The sequence below is a fragment of the Physeter macrocephalus genome, chromosome 20 (assembly GCF_002837175.3).
Source record: "Physeter macrocephalus isolate SW-GA chromosome 20, ASM283717v5, whole genome shotgun sequence".
Classification (NCBI taxonomy): Eukaryota; Metazoa; Chordata; class Mammalia; order Artiodactyla; family Physeteridae; genus Physeter; species Physeter macrocephalus.
Window position 1 is genome coordinate 28,977,603 of NC_041233.1, and position 14,974 is coordinate 28,992,576.

At 45.3% G+C, this 14,974-nt stretch overlaps 1 protein-coding gene across 1 annotated transcript in view; it reads right to left on the minus strand.

Annotated features, from left to right (window-relative positions):
• Nucleotides 1–7,926: 7,926 nt before the first annotated feature.
• The window catches only part of POLR3A (RNA polymerase III subunit A), a 68,132-nt gene continuing 61,084 nt past the window's right edge, over nt 7,927–14,974 (minus strand). The window contains exon 34 of the mRNA XM_055080891.1: nt 7,927–8,039. The gene's annotated coding sequence lies outside the window, so the exon portion shown is untranslated. The remainder of the gene's footprint in view (nt 8,040–14,974) is intronic.

Genomic DNA, 14,974 nt, shown 5'->3' on the forward strand with positions numbered 1-14,974 from the left:
CGCTGAGCCTGCGCGTCCGGAGCCTGTGCTCCACAACGGGAGAGGCCACAACAGTGAGAGGCCAGCGTACCGCAAAAAAAAAATAAATAAATAAAAGAATCTGCCTGCCAATGCAGGGGACACGGGTTCAAGCCCTGATCCGGGAGGATCCCACCTGCCGCAGAGCAACTGGGCCCGTGCGCCACAACTGCTGAGCCTGCGCTCTAGAGCCAGTGCTCTGCAACAAGAGAAGCCACTGCAATGAGAAGCCAGCACACCGCAACAAAGAGTAGCCCCCGCTCGCCACAACTAGAGAAAGCCCGCGTGCAGCAACGAAGACCCAACACAGCCAAAAATAAATAAATAATACATAAATTTATTAAAAAAAAAAAAAGAAAAGAAATAGTCTCCAGTATACCGGTGTCTTGACAAAGGTCAAGAACTTGAATTTGAATTGACTTCGAGACACGTGCACTCTCTAGAGAACACTCCCTGGGGCTTTCCTCTGAGCCCCAAGGAGATGGTTCCTGCCTACCAAGCTCCAAAGGCCCACCCTTGGTCCCCTTGGTGGGCAGCTCCTTGAGGGTGGGGGAGATGCAGCCCCTCTGTAGGGTCACCTCTCCAACCTGGCTCCACTCTGCATAAAGCAAACAAATCCAGGAGAAAGAAACTCACGGGCACGCAGCATGCAAAATCCAAGGACCCCCCAAGCCCATCCCCACCCCACCCCCTCCCCTGCTCCGGGGGTGGAGGAAGGGAGCAGGAGCCCAGCCAACTTTCCCCTCCCACCTTCAGTGCTCAGTGGGGCAGGGAGAGTCACATTTCAGCAACACTCCCAGGCCGACTTGAAGACTGAAGCAAGCGGCCACACTGCCTTGTGAGAGCTCTCCGGATGCCTGCAGGCTTATGCTGGGCTGAGTCACTTCCTCACCTTAATTCTCCCCTAATACCTTCCCTTTCTCTGCAGGTTCACTCCCGGCCCCACTGTCTGGCTGAGGAATGTCTGGGGAAGCTGCACAGGTGGGTCAGCTGAGCTGTCTGCCTAGATACTGCAAACATGACCATGACTGAGGACAGAGGATGTGGGGGGCAGGAGTGGGGCGCAAAAGCAAAGCCAGCTTTGTCTGCTGGCTCTGAGGAGCACACTAATCCCTTCAGCCAGTTTGATCTCTGCAAGTCTGAGCACAAAGTTGTCACCTCCAGGCAGGATTCCTGAGGGGCCTGAGCAGGGGCTGGTGGAGGAAGAAGTAGAGGATGAAGAGGAGCAGAGGAAAGGGTGGGGACATGGCTGCTTTGCGTTCCAGGGACCTCCATCCCGTGCTACCTGCCCTGGAGAACACGGCTGCCTCCTGGAAGGTCAAGTTCAAAGGTCATCTTCTGTGTGCCAGTTTCCTGGATGAGTCTGCAGAGGTCACAGTATTAGCCAGAGCCTGCTTGTTTCTGGAAGTACAGCTGTTCCTTTTACCTGTATGTACTCTTTCCTTCCCTGTCTACAACTAAAGTTTTCTTTTAGGATCCCGGATTCTTCGTCTGTATCTCTTTACCATTGCTTCCTGTGTCTGCCTGCCTCAGCTTGTACATCCTAAGATAGAAATCAGGGCACAGTTTTCATTTTTATTAAAGTTATTCATTCACATAGCTCAAAGAGTCAAATAGTGGTGCAAAATTTATGAAAAAGATCTCTCCCTCATCAGAGCTCTCCCCTTTCAATTTTTATGGCCCATTCTTTTGGCATCTGCCATAATTTCCTAAATAATATTGTTTTATTACTACTTCACGATTTTTCAGTTTCAGGGACTATTTATTATCGTCTTCCCCACTCCAACAACCCACTCACCCTCCTGGCCCCCATCCTCCCAATATAACCATATAATAATTTGGTTAGAGCAGCAGTCAGTGATTACATTATTACCTCCAGGTAAACACTATTCCCATGTGTTTACACTATAAGCTATGGGATGTACTATGATTTCTTCTTTTCATGCATAAGTTTTTATTTTCCCTGGAGTTAATAACCATCCCCCCTCACCCCAATTCACTTAGTATTCTTTGTACTGAATGCCAAACTCTTCCAGTTGTTGAAATCTCCCCTCAATACCTTTAGATGATGTTCTACCAATTTCATTTTCTTGAAGCAATCTCTCCTGGAGCTTCCTGACCTAATTGGACTTAGGCTGGGTACCCTCTAGGCCTGTTGTATTGTTTTTAATCTAGCAATCTCCCTTCACCAACATCTTGGGGGATTCTCTACATCTCTCTCCTGAGTCACATTCCTCTTTCCTGTTGTCAGCCTTTTGCTTGGTTTACAAACTTATTTTGGTGAAACATATCCTCCAGTAGCCTCTAAAGTACATGAAAAAATTTTTTTGATCAAAGATCATTTAAGTGACATAAACTTTTTTTTTTTTTAACTTTCAAACTTGATTGATAGTTTGGTTGGATATAAAATTTTAAGTTGTGGGTAATTTTCTTTTTTTTTTCTTTTGGCCTTGCCACTCAGCATGTGGGATCCTAGTTCCCCGACCAGGGATCAAACCTGTGCCCCCTGCAGTAGAAGTGCAGAGTTTCAACCAGTGGATCGCCAGGTAAGTCCCAAGTTGTGGGTAATATTCCTGCAGAATTTTGAAAGCATTGCTTAAGTGTCTTCTCACTTCTGCTGCTTCTGTTGAGACATTCAAGCCATTTTAATTCCTGACCTAATCCGTCTCCCTTTGGTGAGATCTCTTTGTCTTCCGTGTTCTGAATTATAATGATTTGTCTTGACATGGGTCGTTTATTTTCATCCATTTCACCATTCATCAGGTGCTCAATGGGCCCTTTTAATTTGGAAGTGCATGTCCCTCAGTTTTGGAAAAGTTTCTTCAAGTATTTATTTGATCATTTCCTCCACTCCGTTTTCTCTGTTTTCTGTTTTTGTTTCTTCCTAGAACTTGGTTTTTTCATTTATGAAACAGCGAGAGTGATACCAACCTCAGACGACCATTGTAAGAGTTAACAGACATAGCATTTAACAGGTTCAGCAGGGTGCTCCCTACATGGCAAAGCTCAAGAATATGGTGACCACTGACCATTATTTTTATGGACATGAAGATGCTTTGTACCCTGTTAAGTACTTGGTGGGCATCACCTTTTGGACAGCCCAGCATCTAAATCCCCCCTTCCTCCATTGAGTGAAGGCCTCTCCTTGCCTCTCATTCCTGAGGACAGGACTTACAGACCCTCACTATCCCTGTCCTCTGGTCCCTGGTGGCTGTCATGACCAACTGCATGCTCCTGCATGCCCTCCTTATTTTGGCAGCAGGGAGTAAGGCAGCACCAGACCCTCTGGCACAGTGCCTCGGATCCTAATCAGACCCAACTGGCTCTCTGCTGCCATTCGCCCTTGGGCTTTGCTCATTTTCTCATTGTCGGTTTTCAGCCTTCCTGATGATTCTGTGAGTTGCCTGATATGTTTCCGAAAACAAAACGAAACAAAACTTTTCCACGTCATTAGCAGGATTTGGTTTCTATTTCTTGTTACCAGGAACTCTGATGAATAAACCTGATTTATTCAGGTTTAAGGCAAAGCAAGTTATCAAAACAAGGGCAATGAAGTTTGAAACGCCAATGGGACTAGGAAACAAAGTGGTCCCACCTGCTCTCCTGGTTAATCTCGTGTGTTAAGAACAGTCAACTTGTGAAAAGTGAAAACAAACAGTCAACAAAAAGTTGAGCCTCAGGAGAGGACAAAGAACTCCGAATTAAAATAGATATTTTCTCCTGTCCTATTAGCAAATGCACCTACATACAGGTGTGTGTGTGTGTGTGTGTGTGTGTGTGTGTGTGTGTGTGTGTGTGTGTGGTGTGTGTGTGTGTGTGTAATTAAAGTGTAATAGGGACTTCCCTGGTGGTGCAGTGGATAAGAATCCGCCTGCCAATGCAGGGGACATGGGTTCGATCCCTGGTCCGGGAAGATCCCACATGCCGCGGAGCAACTAAGCCCGTGCGCCACAACTAGTGAAGCCGCACACCTACCGCCTGTGCTCTGAGACAAGAGAAGCCACGACAATGAGAAGCCCGTGCACTGCAATGTGGAGTAGCCCCTGCTCGCTGCAACTAGAGAAAGCCCACGCGCAGCAACGAAGACCTAATGCAGCCAAAAATAAAATCTTAAAAAAAAAAAACCCAAAACAAAACAAAACAAAAAACCGAAAAGAAGTGTAATAGAGGCTGTGGGCAGGGGAGCAAAGTGTCCCACCCACGTCGCAGACAGCGCTAGCCCCCCAAGTCCCAAGGGAGTCTAAACAAGGGTCGTGACCTCACCAGTGGAGAAACACTTTAAAGATCACTTCCCACTGCCTTGAGCAGTTTTGCTGTAGGACAAGATGGGGAACAGTAATCACTACCATGTACATGGATTTGTTGGGAAGTACGACTTGGCTGTGCCTTTAAAAAAATTGTGATAAAATATACATAACATAAATTTACCATTTTAACCATCTTTAAGGGTACAGTTCAGTGGCATTCCGTACATTGACGTTGTTGTGCAGCTGATCTCCAGAACCCTTTCATCTTGCAAAACTGAAACTCTGCATCCATTAGACAATAATTCCTCATTCCCCCCTCCCCTCAAGCCCTGACTACCATAATTGTACTTTCTGTCTCTATGAATTTGACTGCTCTAGGTACATCCTATAAGCGGAAATCATACAGTATTTGTCTTACTGCGACTGGCTTATTTCACTTAGTATAATGTTCTCAATGTTCATCCCTGTTGAGGCATATGTCAGAATTTCCTCTCTCTTTTTTTTTTTTTTCGGTACGCGGGCCTCTCACTGCTGTGGCCTCTCCCGCTGCGGAGCACAGGCTCCGGACGCGCAGGCTCAGCCGCCATGGCTCACGGGCCCAGCCGCTCCGCGGCATGTGGGATCCTCCCGGACCGGGGCACGAACCCGCATCCCCTGCATCGGCAGGCGGACTCTCAACCACGGCGCCACCAGGGAAGCCCTCCTTTCTCTTTTTTTTCTCCAGTTTTATTGATTTAATGGACACACAATACTGTATAGTTTAAGGTGTACAGAATAATGATTTGATTTGATGAAATGATTCACACATGCTGAAATGATTTCCTCTGTAAGTTTAGTAAACGTCCATCATCTCATATAGACACAAAATTAAAGAAATAGAAATTATTTTCCTTGTGATGAGAACTCAGGATTTACTCTTAACAACTTTCATATATAACATACAGCAGTGTTAATTATCTTTATCATGTTGTACATGACATCCCTAGTACTTATTTATCTTATAACTGGAATTTTGTAATTTTTGACCACCTTCATCCAATTCTCTTTCCCCCACCCTCTGCCTCTGATAACCACAAGTCTGATCTCTTTCTCTATGAGTTTGTTTGGTTTTGAAGCATAATTGACCTACAACACTATGTTAGTTCTTGGTATACAACATAGTGATTCCATATTTCCATGCATTTCAAAATGATCACCATGATGTCTAGTTGTCCTCTGTCACTATACAAAGTTATAACATTGTTGTCGACTGTATTCCCTACACTGTACACTTCATACCCATGACTCATTTATTTTGTAACTGGAAATTTGTACCTCTTCATTTCCCTCACCTTTTTCTCTCCTCCCCCAACCCCCCTCTCCTCTGGCAACCACCTATTTGTTTACTGTATCTATGACTCCATTTCTGTTTTGTTACATTTGTTCATTTGTTTCTGTTTTTATTTTTTTTAATATTTATTTATTTATTTAGCTGCACCTGGTCTTAGTTGCAGCACGCGGGATCTTTGTTGAAGCATGCCGGATCTTTAGTTGCGGCATTCAGGAACTAGTTCCCTGACCAGGGATCAAACTCGGGCCCCCTGCATTGGGAGCACCGTCTTAACCAAGGGACCACCAAGGAAGTCCCTGTTTTTAGATTCCACATATAAGTGAAATCATACAGTATTTGTCTTTCTTTGAATTATTTCACTTAGCATAATACCCTCTGGGTCCATCTATGTTGTTGCAAATGTCAAGGTTTCATTCTTTTTATGGATGAGCAGTATTCCATTGTATAGATACACCACATCTTTATCCATTCATCCATCAGTGGGCACTTGGGTTCCTTCCACCTTTTGGCTATTGTGAACAAAGCTGCTATGAATGTGATCATACAAATATCTGTTAATTCATAGACTGGGTGTCAACTCAGGTCATCTTCCTTTGAGACTTAAATATAATCAACTTGAGGTACACCTACAGCCCTCCACCCATAAAAGAAAAAAGAATGGACGCCTTCCTTGATGTTGTCACAGTACCTAGGAGCCCCCTCCTGCCTTCCAGAGACCACAATGACACTATTTTTGGAGTGCTAGGTGCTCTACTAGGTGCTAGGTGCTTCACAGCTCTTACCTCTTTTAGTACTGACGGCAGCCCCACGATGTAGACGAGGACCACTTCTGACCCATTTGGGCCTTTTTACAAATTAGGTCTAGATGCTCATTCTTCCTGGTAGATCCATAGCTCGGCAAGCAGAGCAGGGTCTAGATGGAAGTGTCCACTGGGTCTTCGGCATGGCCCCCTTGTGTGAACCACAGCCAATTATATATACAACACAATTATATATGAGGTCCCTGAGGCAGGTACAGTGGGTAACTGGGTAACCCGGGTTTATGGATGAGGAAATTGAAGCATGGAGGTGAAGGAGTTTGCCTGAGGTCATAGGGAGCCAAGGCAAGCTTAGAGCAGAATGAGGCCTGCTTTAAAATGTAGACTTTATTTAGGTATGATGAGGCCAGCAGATCAGGAGACGACTGTCGTTGAAAAGATAGTACATGTACAGCATGGTGACTATTCTTCATAATACTGCATTGCATACTTGCTAAGAGGGAATTCCCTGGCGGTCCAGTGGTTAGAACTCCATGATTCCATTGCCAGGGGTTCGGGTTTGATCCCTGGTCAGGGAATTAAGATCTCACAAGCTGTGCGGTGTGGCCAAAAAAAAAAAAAGTTGCTAAGGGAGTAGACCTTAAGAGTCCTCATCACGAGAAAAAAAATTTTTTTGGTAACTATGTATGGTGACAGATGTTAACCAGACTTATTGTGGTGATCACTTTGCATACACAGTCATCCCTCGATATTTCCTGGGGATTGGTTCCAGGACCCCTGAGGATACCTAAATCCATGGATGCTCAAGTCCCTTATATAAAATGGTGTAGCATTTGCATATAACCTACACATATCTTCCCGTATACTTTATTATTTATTTATTTATTTAAAAATTTTATTTATTTATTTATTTATTTGGCTGTGTTGTATCTTTGTTGCTGTGCGCGGGCTTTCTCTGGTTGTGGTGAGCGGGGGCTACTCTTTGTTGCCGTGCACAGACTTCTCATTGCGGTGGCTTCTCTTGTTGCTGAGCATGGGCTCTAGGTGGGCAGGCTTCAGTAGTTGTGGCACGTGGCTCAGTAGTTGTGGCTCACGGGCTCTAGAGCGCAGGCTCAGGAGTTGTGGCGCACGGGCTTAGTTGCTCTTTGGCATGTGGGATCTTCCGGGACCGGGGCTCGAACCTGTGTCCCCTGCATTGGCAGGCGGATTCTTAACCACTGGGCCACCAGGGAAGCCCCTCCCGTATACTTTAAATCATCTGTAGATTACTTATAATACCTAATACAATGTAAATGTCATGTAAATAGTCGTAAATACAATGTAAATGCAATGTAAATAATTGCTGGTGCAGCAAATTCAAGTTCTGCTCTTTGGACCTTTCTGGAATTTTTTTGTGTGTGAATATTTTTGATCCGTGGTTGGTTGAATCCATGGTTGCTGAACCCTTGGATACAGAGGGCAGACTGTATACAAGTATTGAATCATTATGTTGTACACCTGAAACTAATATAATGTTACATGTCAGTTAAACCTCAATTAAAAAAAAAGAAAGAAAAGATAGTATGTTACTCACAGTTCCCAAGAGGAGGGCGCACACCATGCAGGGTCACGCCAGGAAGCACCAGGGTCAGTCAGTCAGGAGGCAGGAGAGAGAGGGAACATGGGCAAGAGGCTTTATTGTGGTTTCTGCAGGAAACACAGGTGAGACAAGTATGTAGGCATAGGACTGACTAGTTTGAATAATTTCAGTGGGCTCTGGGGCATAGGGCTGCCCCTAGTTGTCTGATACCTGGCTCTGGGATGATTCGGACGGGGAAATAGTCACCTAGAGTGTGAGAGTTTGTAAGGTCTTGATAAAGAGGATGGTTGGTGTATGGGCTCTGAATTGACTAGTTTGCATACAGAAGGTGTACTCACCGGAGAGCCCTTTACTATCTGTCGGAATTGGCTACTCCTGAGAAGTACAGTCTCTTCAGGGTCAGCATAGGCCCCAAGATGTCAAAGCATCAGAATAAGAAGAGATGCTTCCTAGAAGGCTGATGCCCAGGTTCTTAATCACTTTGCCTTCCCTCCTTAATACCTTCTCTCACTGATGGCTTTGAAATTTTACTTTTTTTTCCTTTTGGCTGTGGAACTCTTTCTCCAAATGAAATCTTGATGCTGTCCAATTTATTAAAGACTGCTACTCTGATGCTGACAGATGGTAATTATACTTATTGTGATCATTTCGTAATGTATAAAAATATCGAATCATTAGGTTGTACATCTGAAACGAATACATTGTTAAGTCAATTATATTTCAATTAAAAAAAAAAGAATGCTGCTGTGGCTGGTGGGCAGGGGTAGGAGGGCACAGTATGAAGCCCCCAGTAGTTTGCACCTGCTCATTTCAGAAGCAGCCTTAGAGGCCCTGCTGGCCCCTCTTATACAGAGCAGAAGGGGTGAGAGGAGGTTGGCCAGGAGGCAGATCCTAGAGTGGCCACTAAGGCTGTGTGACCTTGGGGTAGTAATTTCCCTCTCACTCTCATTCATTCATTCATTCATTTATTTATTTATTATTTAGCTGTGCCACGCAGCTTGCCGGATCTTAGTTCCCCGACCAGGGATTGAACCTGGGGCCATGGCAGTGAAAGTGCCGAGTCCTAACCACTGGACTGCCAGGGAAGTCCATCTCACTCTCTTCTTTAAAACAGCTTTATTGAGATATCATTCACACACCTTACAATTTACCCATTTAAAGTATACAATTAAGTGGCTTTTAGAATACTTAGAGTTGTGCATCTATCACCGCAATCGATTTTAGAACATTTTCATCACCCCAAAAAGAAACCTCATACCCATTAGCAGTCACCATCCAACCTTCCTATCCCCCCAGCCCTAGGCAACCACTGATTTACTTTCTGTCTTTATAGATTTCCCTGTTCTGGACATTTCATATAAATAGAATCATTTAATATGTGGTCATCTGTGATCCTTTGTGAGAGGCTTCTTTCACGTAGTGTAATGTTTTTGAGGATCATCCACATTGTACCATGTGTCAGTACTTCACTCCTTTTTGTGGCAGAATAATACTCCACTATGAGTATGTCACATTTTGTTTATCTGTTCATCCAGTGATGGACATCTGGGTTCTTTCCACTTTTTGTCTATTACAGATAATGCTGCCATGAACATTCATGTACATGTTTTTGTGTTAAAATATTTTTGAATTCTCTTGAGGATATACCTAGGTGTGGCATTGCTGGGTCATGTGGTAAACCTATGTTTAACCTTTTGAGCAACTACCACACTTGTTTTCCAAAGTGGCTTGTTATGGACTGAATGTTTGCCTGCCCCCCACAATTCATATGTCGAAGCCTTAACATATTAGAAGGTGGGGACTTTGGGACATAATTAGGTTTAGATGAGGTCATGTGGGTGGTGCCCCCATGATGGGATTAGTGTCATTTTAAGAAGAGGAATAGATACCAGAGCTTCCTCTCTCCACCATGTGAAGACTCAGCAAGAAGGTGGTTGTCTGCAAATCAGCATGACGACCCTTATGAGGAACTGAATATGCTAGCACCTTGATCTAGGACTTCCCAGTGTCCAGAACTGTGAGAAATGAATGTCTGTTGCCTAAGCCATACAGCCTGTGGGTTTTTGTTGTAGCAGCTCAAGCTAAGACACAGCTGAACCATTTTACAGCTGTGTATGAAGTTTCCAATTTCCCCACCAGCAGTGTACGAAGGTTCCAATTTCTCAGCTTCACAAACACTTGTTACCCTTTGTCTTTTTGACTGTAGTCATCTTAATGGGTGTGTGGAAGGATCTCACAGTTTGGGTTTGCATTTCCCTGGTGGCTCGCCTTCCCTCTCTTGAGCCACACCCTCCTCCTTTGCTAAGACAGGATCTAGAGGTTCTTCAAAAGTCCTTCTGGGGATTTCCCTGGCGGTCCAGTGGTTAAGACACTGCACTTCCACTGTAGGGGGTGTGGGTTCAGTCCCTGGTCGGGGAACTAAGATCCCCCATGCTGTGCAGCACGGCCAGAAAAAAGTAAATAAATTTTTAAAAATTAAAAAAAACCCAAGTCCTTCTGGCTTGACATTCTGAGTTCTTTACGTGTTTCCTTTAGAACCCTGAAGATCCACTGCTGTGGGTGGAATTAGAGAGTGGGGTGAGGGAGAGGAAAAGGAAGAGACAGGCTATGATAAGAGTGCTTAGAAATGCTTCTAAAGAGCCATGGTCATAGGATGCCAGAGGTAGCAGCACATTTGCCTTCATCCAGTCCAAAGTGCCAAGCTATTTTATAGGTGAGGAAAGTGAGGTCCAGAGGGGTGACAGTTACCTAAAGGTGCTCAGCATGTCAGTGGCAGATCAGAGAATCCAGGCTTGCTTAGGGGTGCTGGAGAGCCCTGGGTTTGATTCCCACTGATCTGCGTGACTGTGGGCCACTTTCTGAACCACAGTTTCCCCATCTGTGTAATGGGGATAATACCTACTTTATGGAGTTGTTTTGAGGATGTAAAATATTTAACATAGTAAATGCTCTGTAAATAACTTATTTAATTTTGGAAATTAAAAAAAAATTATTTATTTTATTTATTTATTTTTGGCTGTGTTGGGTCTTCGTTGCTGCGTGTGGGCTTTCTCTAGTTGTGTTGACGGGCTTCTCGTTGCAGTGGCTTCTCTTGTTGTGGAGGACGGGCTCCAGGCTCTGTAAATAACTTATTTAATTTTGGAAATTAAAAAAAAATTATTTATTTTATTTATTTATTTTTGGCTGTGTTGGGTCTTCGTTGCTGCGTGTGGGCTTTCTCTAGTTGTGTTGACGGGCTTCTCGTTGCAGTGGCTTCTCTTGTTGTGGAGCACGGGCTCTAGGTGTGCAGGCTTCAGTAGTTGTGGCACGGGGGCTCAGTAGCTGTGGCTTGCGGGCCCTAGAGTGCAGGCTCAGTAGTTGTAGCCCCCGGGCCTAGCTGCTCTGCAGCATGTGGGATCTTCCCGGACCAGGGCTCGAACCCGTGTCCCCTGTATTGGCAGGTGGATTCTTAACCACTGCGCCAAGAGGGAAGCCTGGAATTTTTTTTTTTAAAGTAAGTTTCATTAACATCCATCACCTTACATTATTACAATTTTTTTTTCTTGTGATGAGAACTTTTATTTTATTTTGAGATTAACTTCATTATACATCATTACCAAACTGTTATTATTTTTTGTTAATTAAATAATTTATTTTTGGCTGTGTTGGGCCTTTGTTGCTGTGTGCAGGCTTTCTCTCTAGTTGCGGCGAGCAGGGGCTACTCTTCATTGCGGAGCACGGGCCTCTCACTGTGGTGGCTTCTTTTTGTTGTGGAGCATGTGCTCTAGGCGCACGGGCTCAGTAATTGTGGCTCGGGGGCTCTAGAGTGCAGGCTCAGTAGTTGTGGCGCACACGCTTAATTGCTTTGCGGCATGTGGGATCTTCCAGGACGAGGGCTTGAACCCATGTCCCCTGCATTGGCAGGCGGATTCTTAACCAGTGCACCACCAGGGAAGTCCCTAATTTTGGAATATTTAATATCTACATAACTATAATAAAAGAAATTCAAATAATATATAAAAGAGCATACAGTGAAAAATCTCTCTCCTCCACCCCCTTCTTGGGAGCCACCACTTTTACTAGTTTCCTGTCTTTTCTTTCAGATATATTCTGTGCATACAATAGAAGTTATTTACCACACGGGTCCCTTAGAGTCGGTGGAGATCATTAACTTGCTGCCTTTTTAAGCTGGTCTTTCCCACCCTGGGCCTTCACCCCCCCTTCTCCCGCCAGCACACACAACTGTGGGGCTCCCTTATTTGTCCAGCTCCCCTTTCCCAAGCCCCATCCACCTGGTAATGATTTCCTAGAGAGTCTCCCAGGGGTCTCCATGGGGACGTTTCCTGCTCCAATCTCCATGGCAACTCTTCAGGTTGCCATGGTGACACTTAAGTGATTATTTGGAGACCCTTAAATAAATCACCCACGGTGGTATATGCTAGAAACATTTGGCTCCGGCTCTTATGTTTGGGGCCAGGCTTGGGGCCCAGGCCTGCAGGCAGAAATGGGAGGAGGGGAGGAGGCGGTGGTCCGGGCCCCTCGCCCTTGGTTCTAGCGCTACGAGGGGGCCTCCCTCGGCAAAGGTGGACTTGAGCCTTTGGGAAGTGGTGCAAGGACAAGCAGCAGTCAGGCTCCTGCAGTCCCTGAATAGATCCTGCAGTAAGCAGGAGATGCTTAATGGGACTGGGGGCTCAGGACGAGGGGCAGCTGTGAGGAAGCTGGAAAGTGATGGAGCAGGGATTCAAGTCTACGCCTGCTGGGCTCCAAGGCCCTCACTCCCTGACTCTGCTGAGAGGGAATTTCAGGTTGAATCCACCCCACTTATTCAAAGAATATTTTTAGGGAATTCCCTGGTGGTCCAGTGGTTAGGACTCTGCAGTTCCACTACTGGGGGCACAGGTTCTATCCCTGGTTGGGGAACTAAGATCCCACATACTGAGCGGCACAGCCAAACAACAACAACAACAAAAAAAAACCCACAATATTTTTAAAGCATCTACTACATGCCAGGTACTGAGCTAAGCATTGAGGTTACAGCAGTGAATAAAACAAACAAAAATATCCTTTCTTCTGGAGCTTACATTCTACTGGGGGAGATATAATTAGCAAAATAATTAACTCTGTAGGCTAAACGGTGGTTTAAATGCAGGGTTAGGGAAAGGGGCTAGGGAGTGCCAGGATAAGCGGTGGCATGCACCGCCACAAGGGCTGGGGCTCCTGGGGCCCAGCTCTTGGGACAGCGGTCTTGGGACAATTCCCCCAAGGGACTAAGAGTGAGGTGTGAGAAGAACTGGTGAAGACTGGAGGCTCCATCAGTTGTGACCGGCTCCTTCCATGTGTTCTGGCAGCACAGCTAACAGTTTAGTCTTCCAGTTTCCTGGATGCCTCAGAAGATGCATTAAAGCAGACAAGCATGGCTGAGGATTTAATGTCCATTTTACAGACTGGGAAACTGAGACCAAAAGGAGGAAGCAGCGTGCCTAACACAGTGCTGATAATGGCAGGTAGAGTGAGGACTACAGCTTGAGTCTTGGATAGTCCAGGAGTATTTCTGCTGGACCAATGGATTTATCGGCAAACCTGCAAATTCGTACCTACCCTGAGCACTGTTTTATAGAAAGCTGAAAAAGCCACTTGTCTTGAGCACCTGGGAGACTGGTGGAGTCTATCTGGGGAGTCCGGTTTATTTTATTTCTAATGTCAACCTCAAGTGGTATGTGATGGCTCGTTCTTCAGCGGTGGTGCAGACGGAAGGGCGCAGTGGCGTGATTCTTCTCACTCCTGGCTTCCCCTCCTCAAGGAAATGGAGAAGTTTGGAAGCACAGGTCCAAGGCACACAGTGTACAGAGTGCATACCAAGTGTTACTCTGTGCCAACAAGCTTCCTAAGGAGGCGGTGAGACGAGTCCTTCTACACCAGCCTCTCTCTGACTTCTCTGAGTGTAGATTATCCACCTTTAAATAGGCCTTGGGAACAATTCCCTGGCGGTCCAGTCATTAGGACTCTGTGCTTTCACTGCTGAGGGCACGGGTTCAATTCCTGGTCGGGGAACTAAGATCCCATAAGCTGTGTGGTGCGGCAAAAAAAAAAAAAGGCCTTGGGTTTGGGGCCAGGTTCAGAGGCAACAGAAGATGATTTCAGGCCAGTTTAAGCCTCAAGAGGTATTCACTGCAAGTTCCTCGGACAGTGAGTAGAGGAGCTGAGTGGGCAGCTTCAGGAGGGACAGGAGGCCGTGAGCACTCTCTGGGGCCTGGCCTCGGCTCAGACCCCAGGTCAGAGCTCCTGGAGATGATGTGGCTGGTCTCCCACTGGCGACCCTTGGGGGGCCAGGCTCCCTCCTTCCACAGGCCTTCCTGCGCACTGGCCCCTCTGCCTGGAAACGCTCATACCCTTGCACTGCTCATCCTTCAGGAATCCGCTTTGTCACTGCTCACAGAGGCCTCCTCTTCCTTCTCCATCACTGCAGCTGTCTCCTCGATTCTTAGAACGGTTTGTAACTGTCTATTTGTTTACTGTCTCGTCCGGACTGCTTTTCAATCTGAACACAGTATCCCCTAACCACACATGGGCTCTGACAACTTGAAACTTGAGATGTGCTGTTAAGAGTAAAATATACACTGGATTTTGAGAACTTAGTATGAAGAGTGTAAAATACCTCATTCATAATTTTTATATCAATTGCATGTTGAAATATTGTGGATATGTTGAATTATGTAGATTATTAAAATTAAGTTCATAATTTAAAAAATGTGGATACTAGAAAATTTTAACTTACATATGTGGCTTCTATTATATTTCTGCTGGATAGTGATGTGACTACATTAATTCCGTAAGGAAAGGAGCCATGGAAGTGTTTACCACTCAATACCCTGCACCTGGTACTGGGGCCAGGACATAGTAGGTGAGCAATAAACAGTGTTATTTATTGAATGAACGCTTGACCGTTACATTTTCCATCAGTCTAGAGACATTTTGAACAGTCTGCTAAGGGATGTGATCTAATTTAAGTGTCAGATTTAAAAAAAAAATATTTATTTGGTTGCCCCGGTACTTAGTTGCAGCA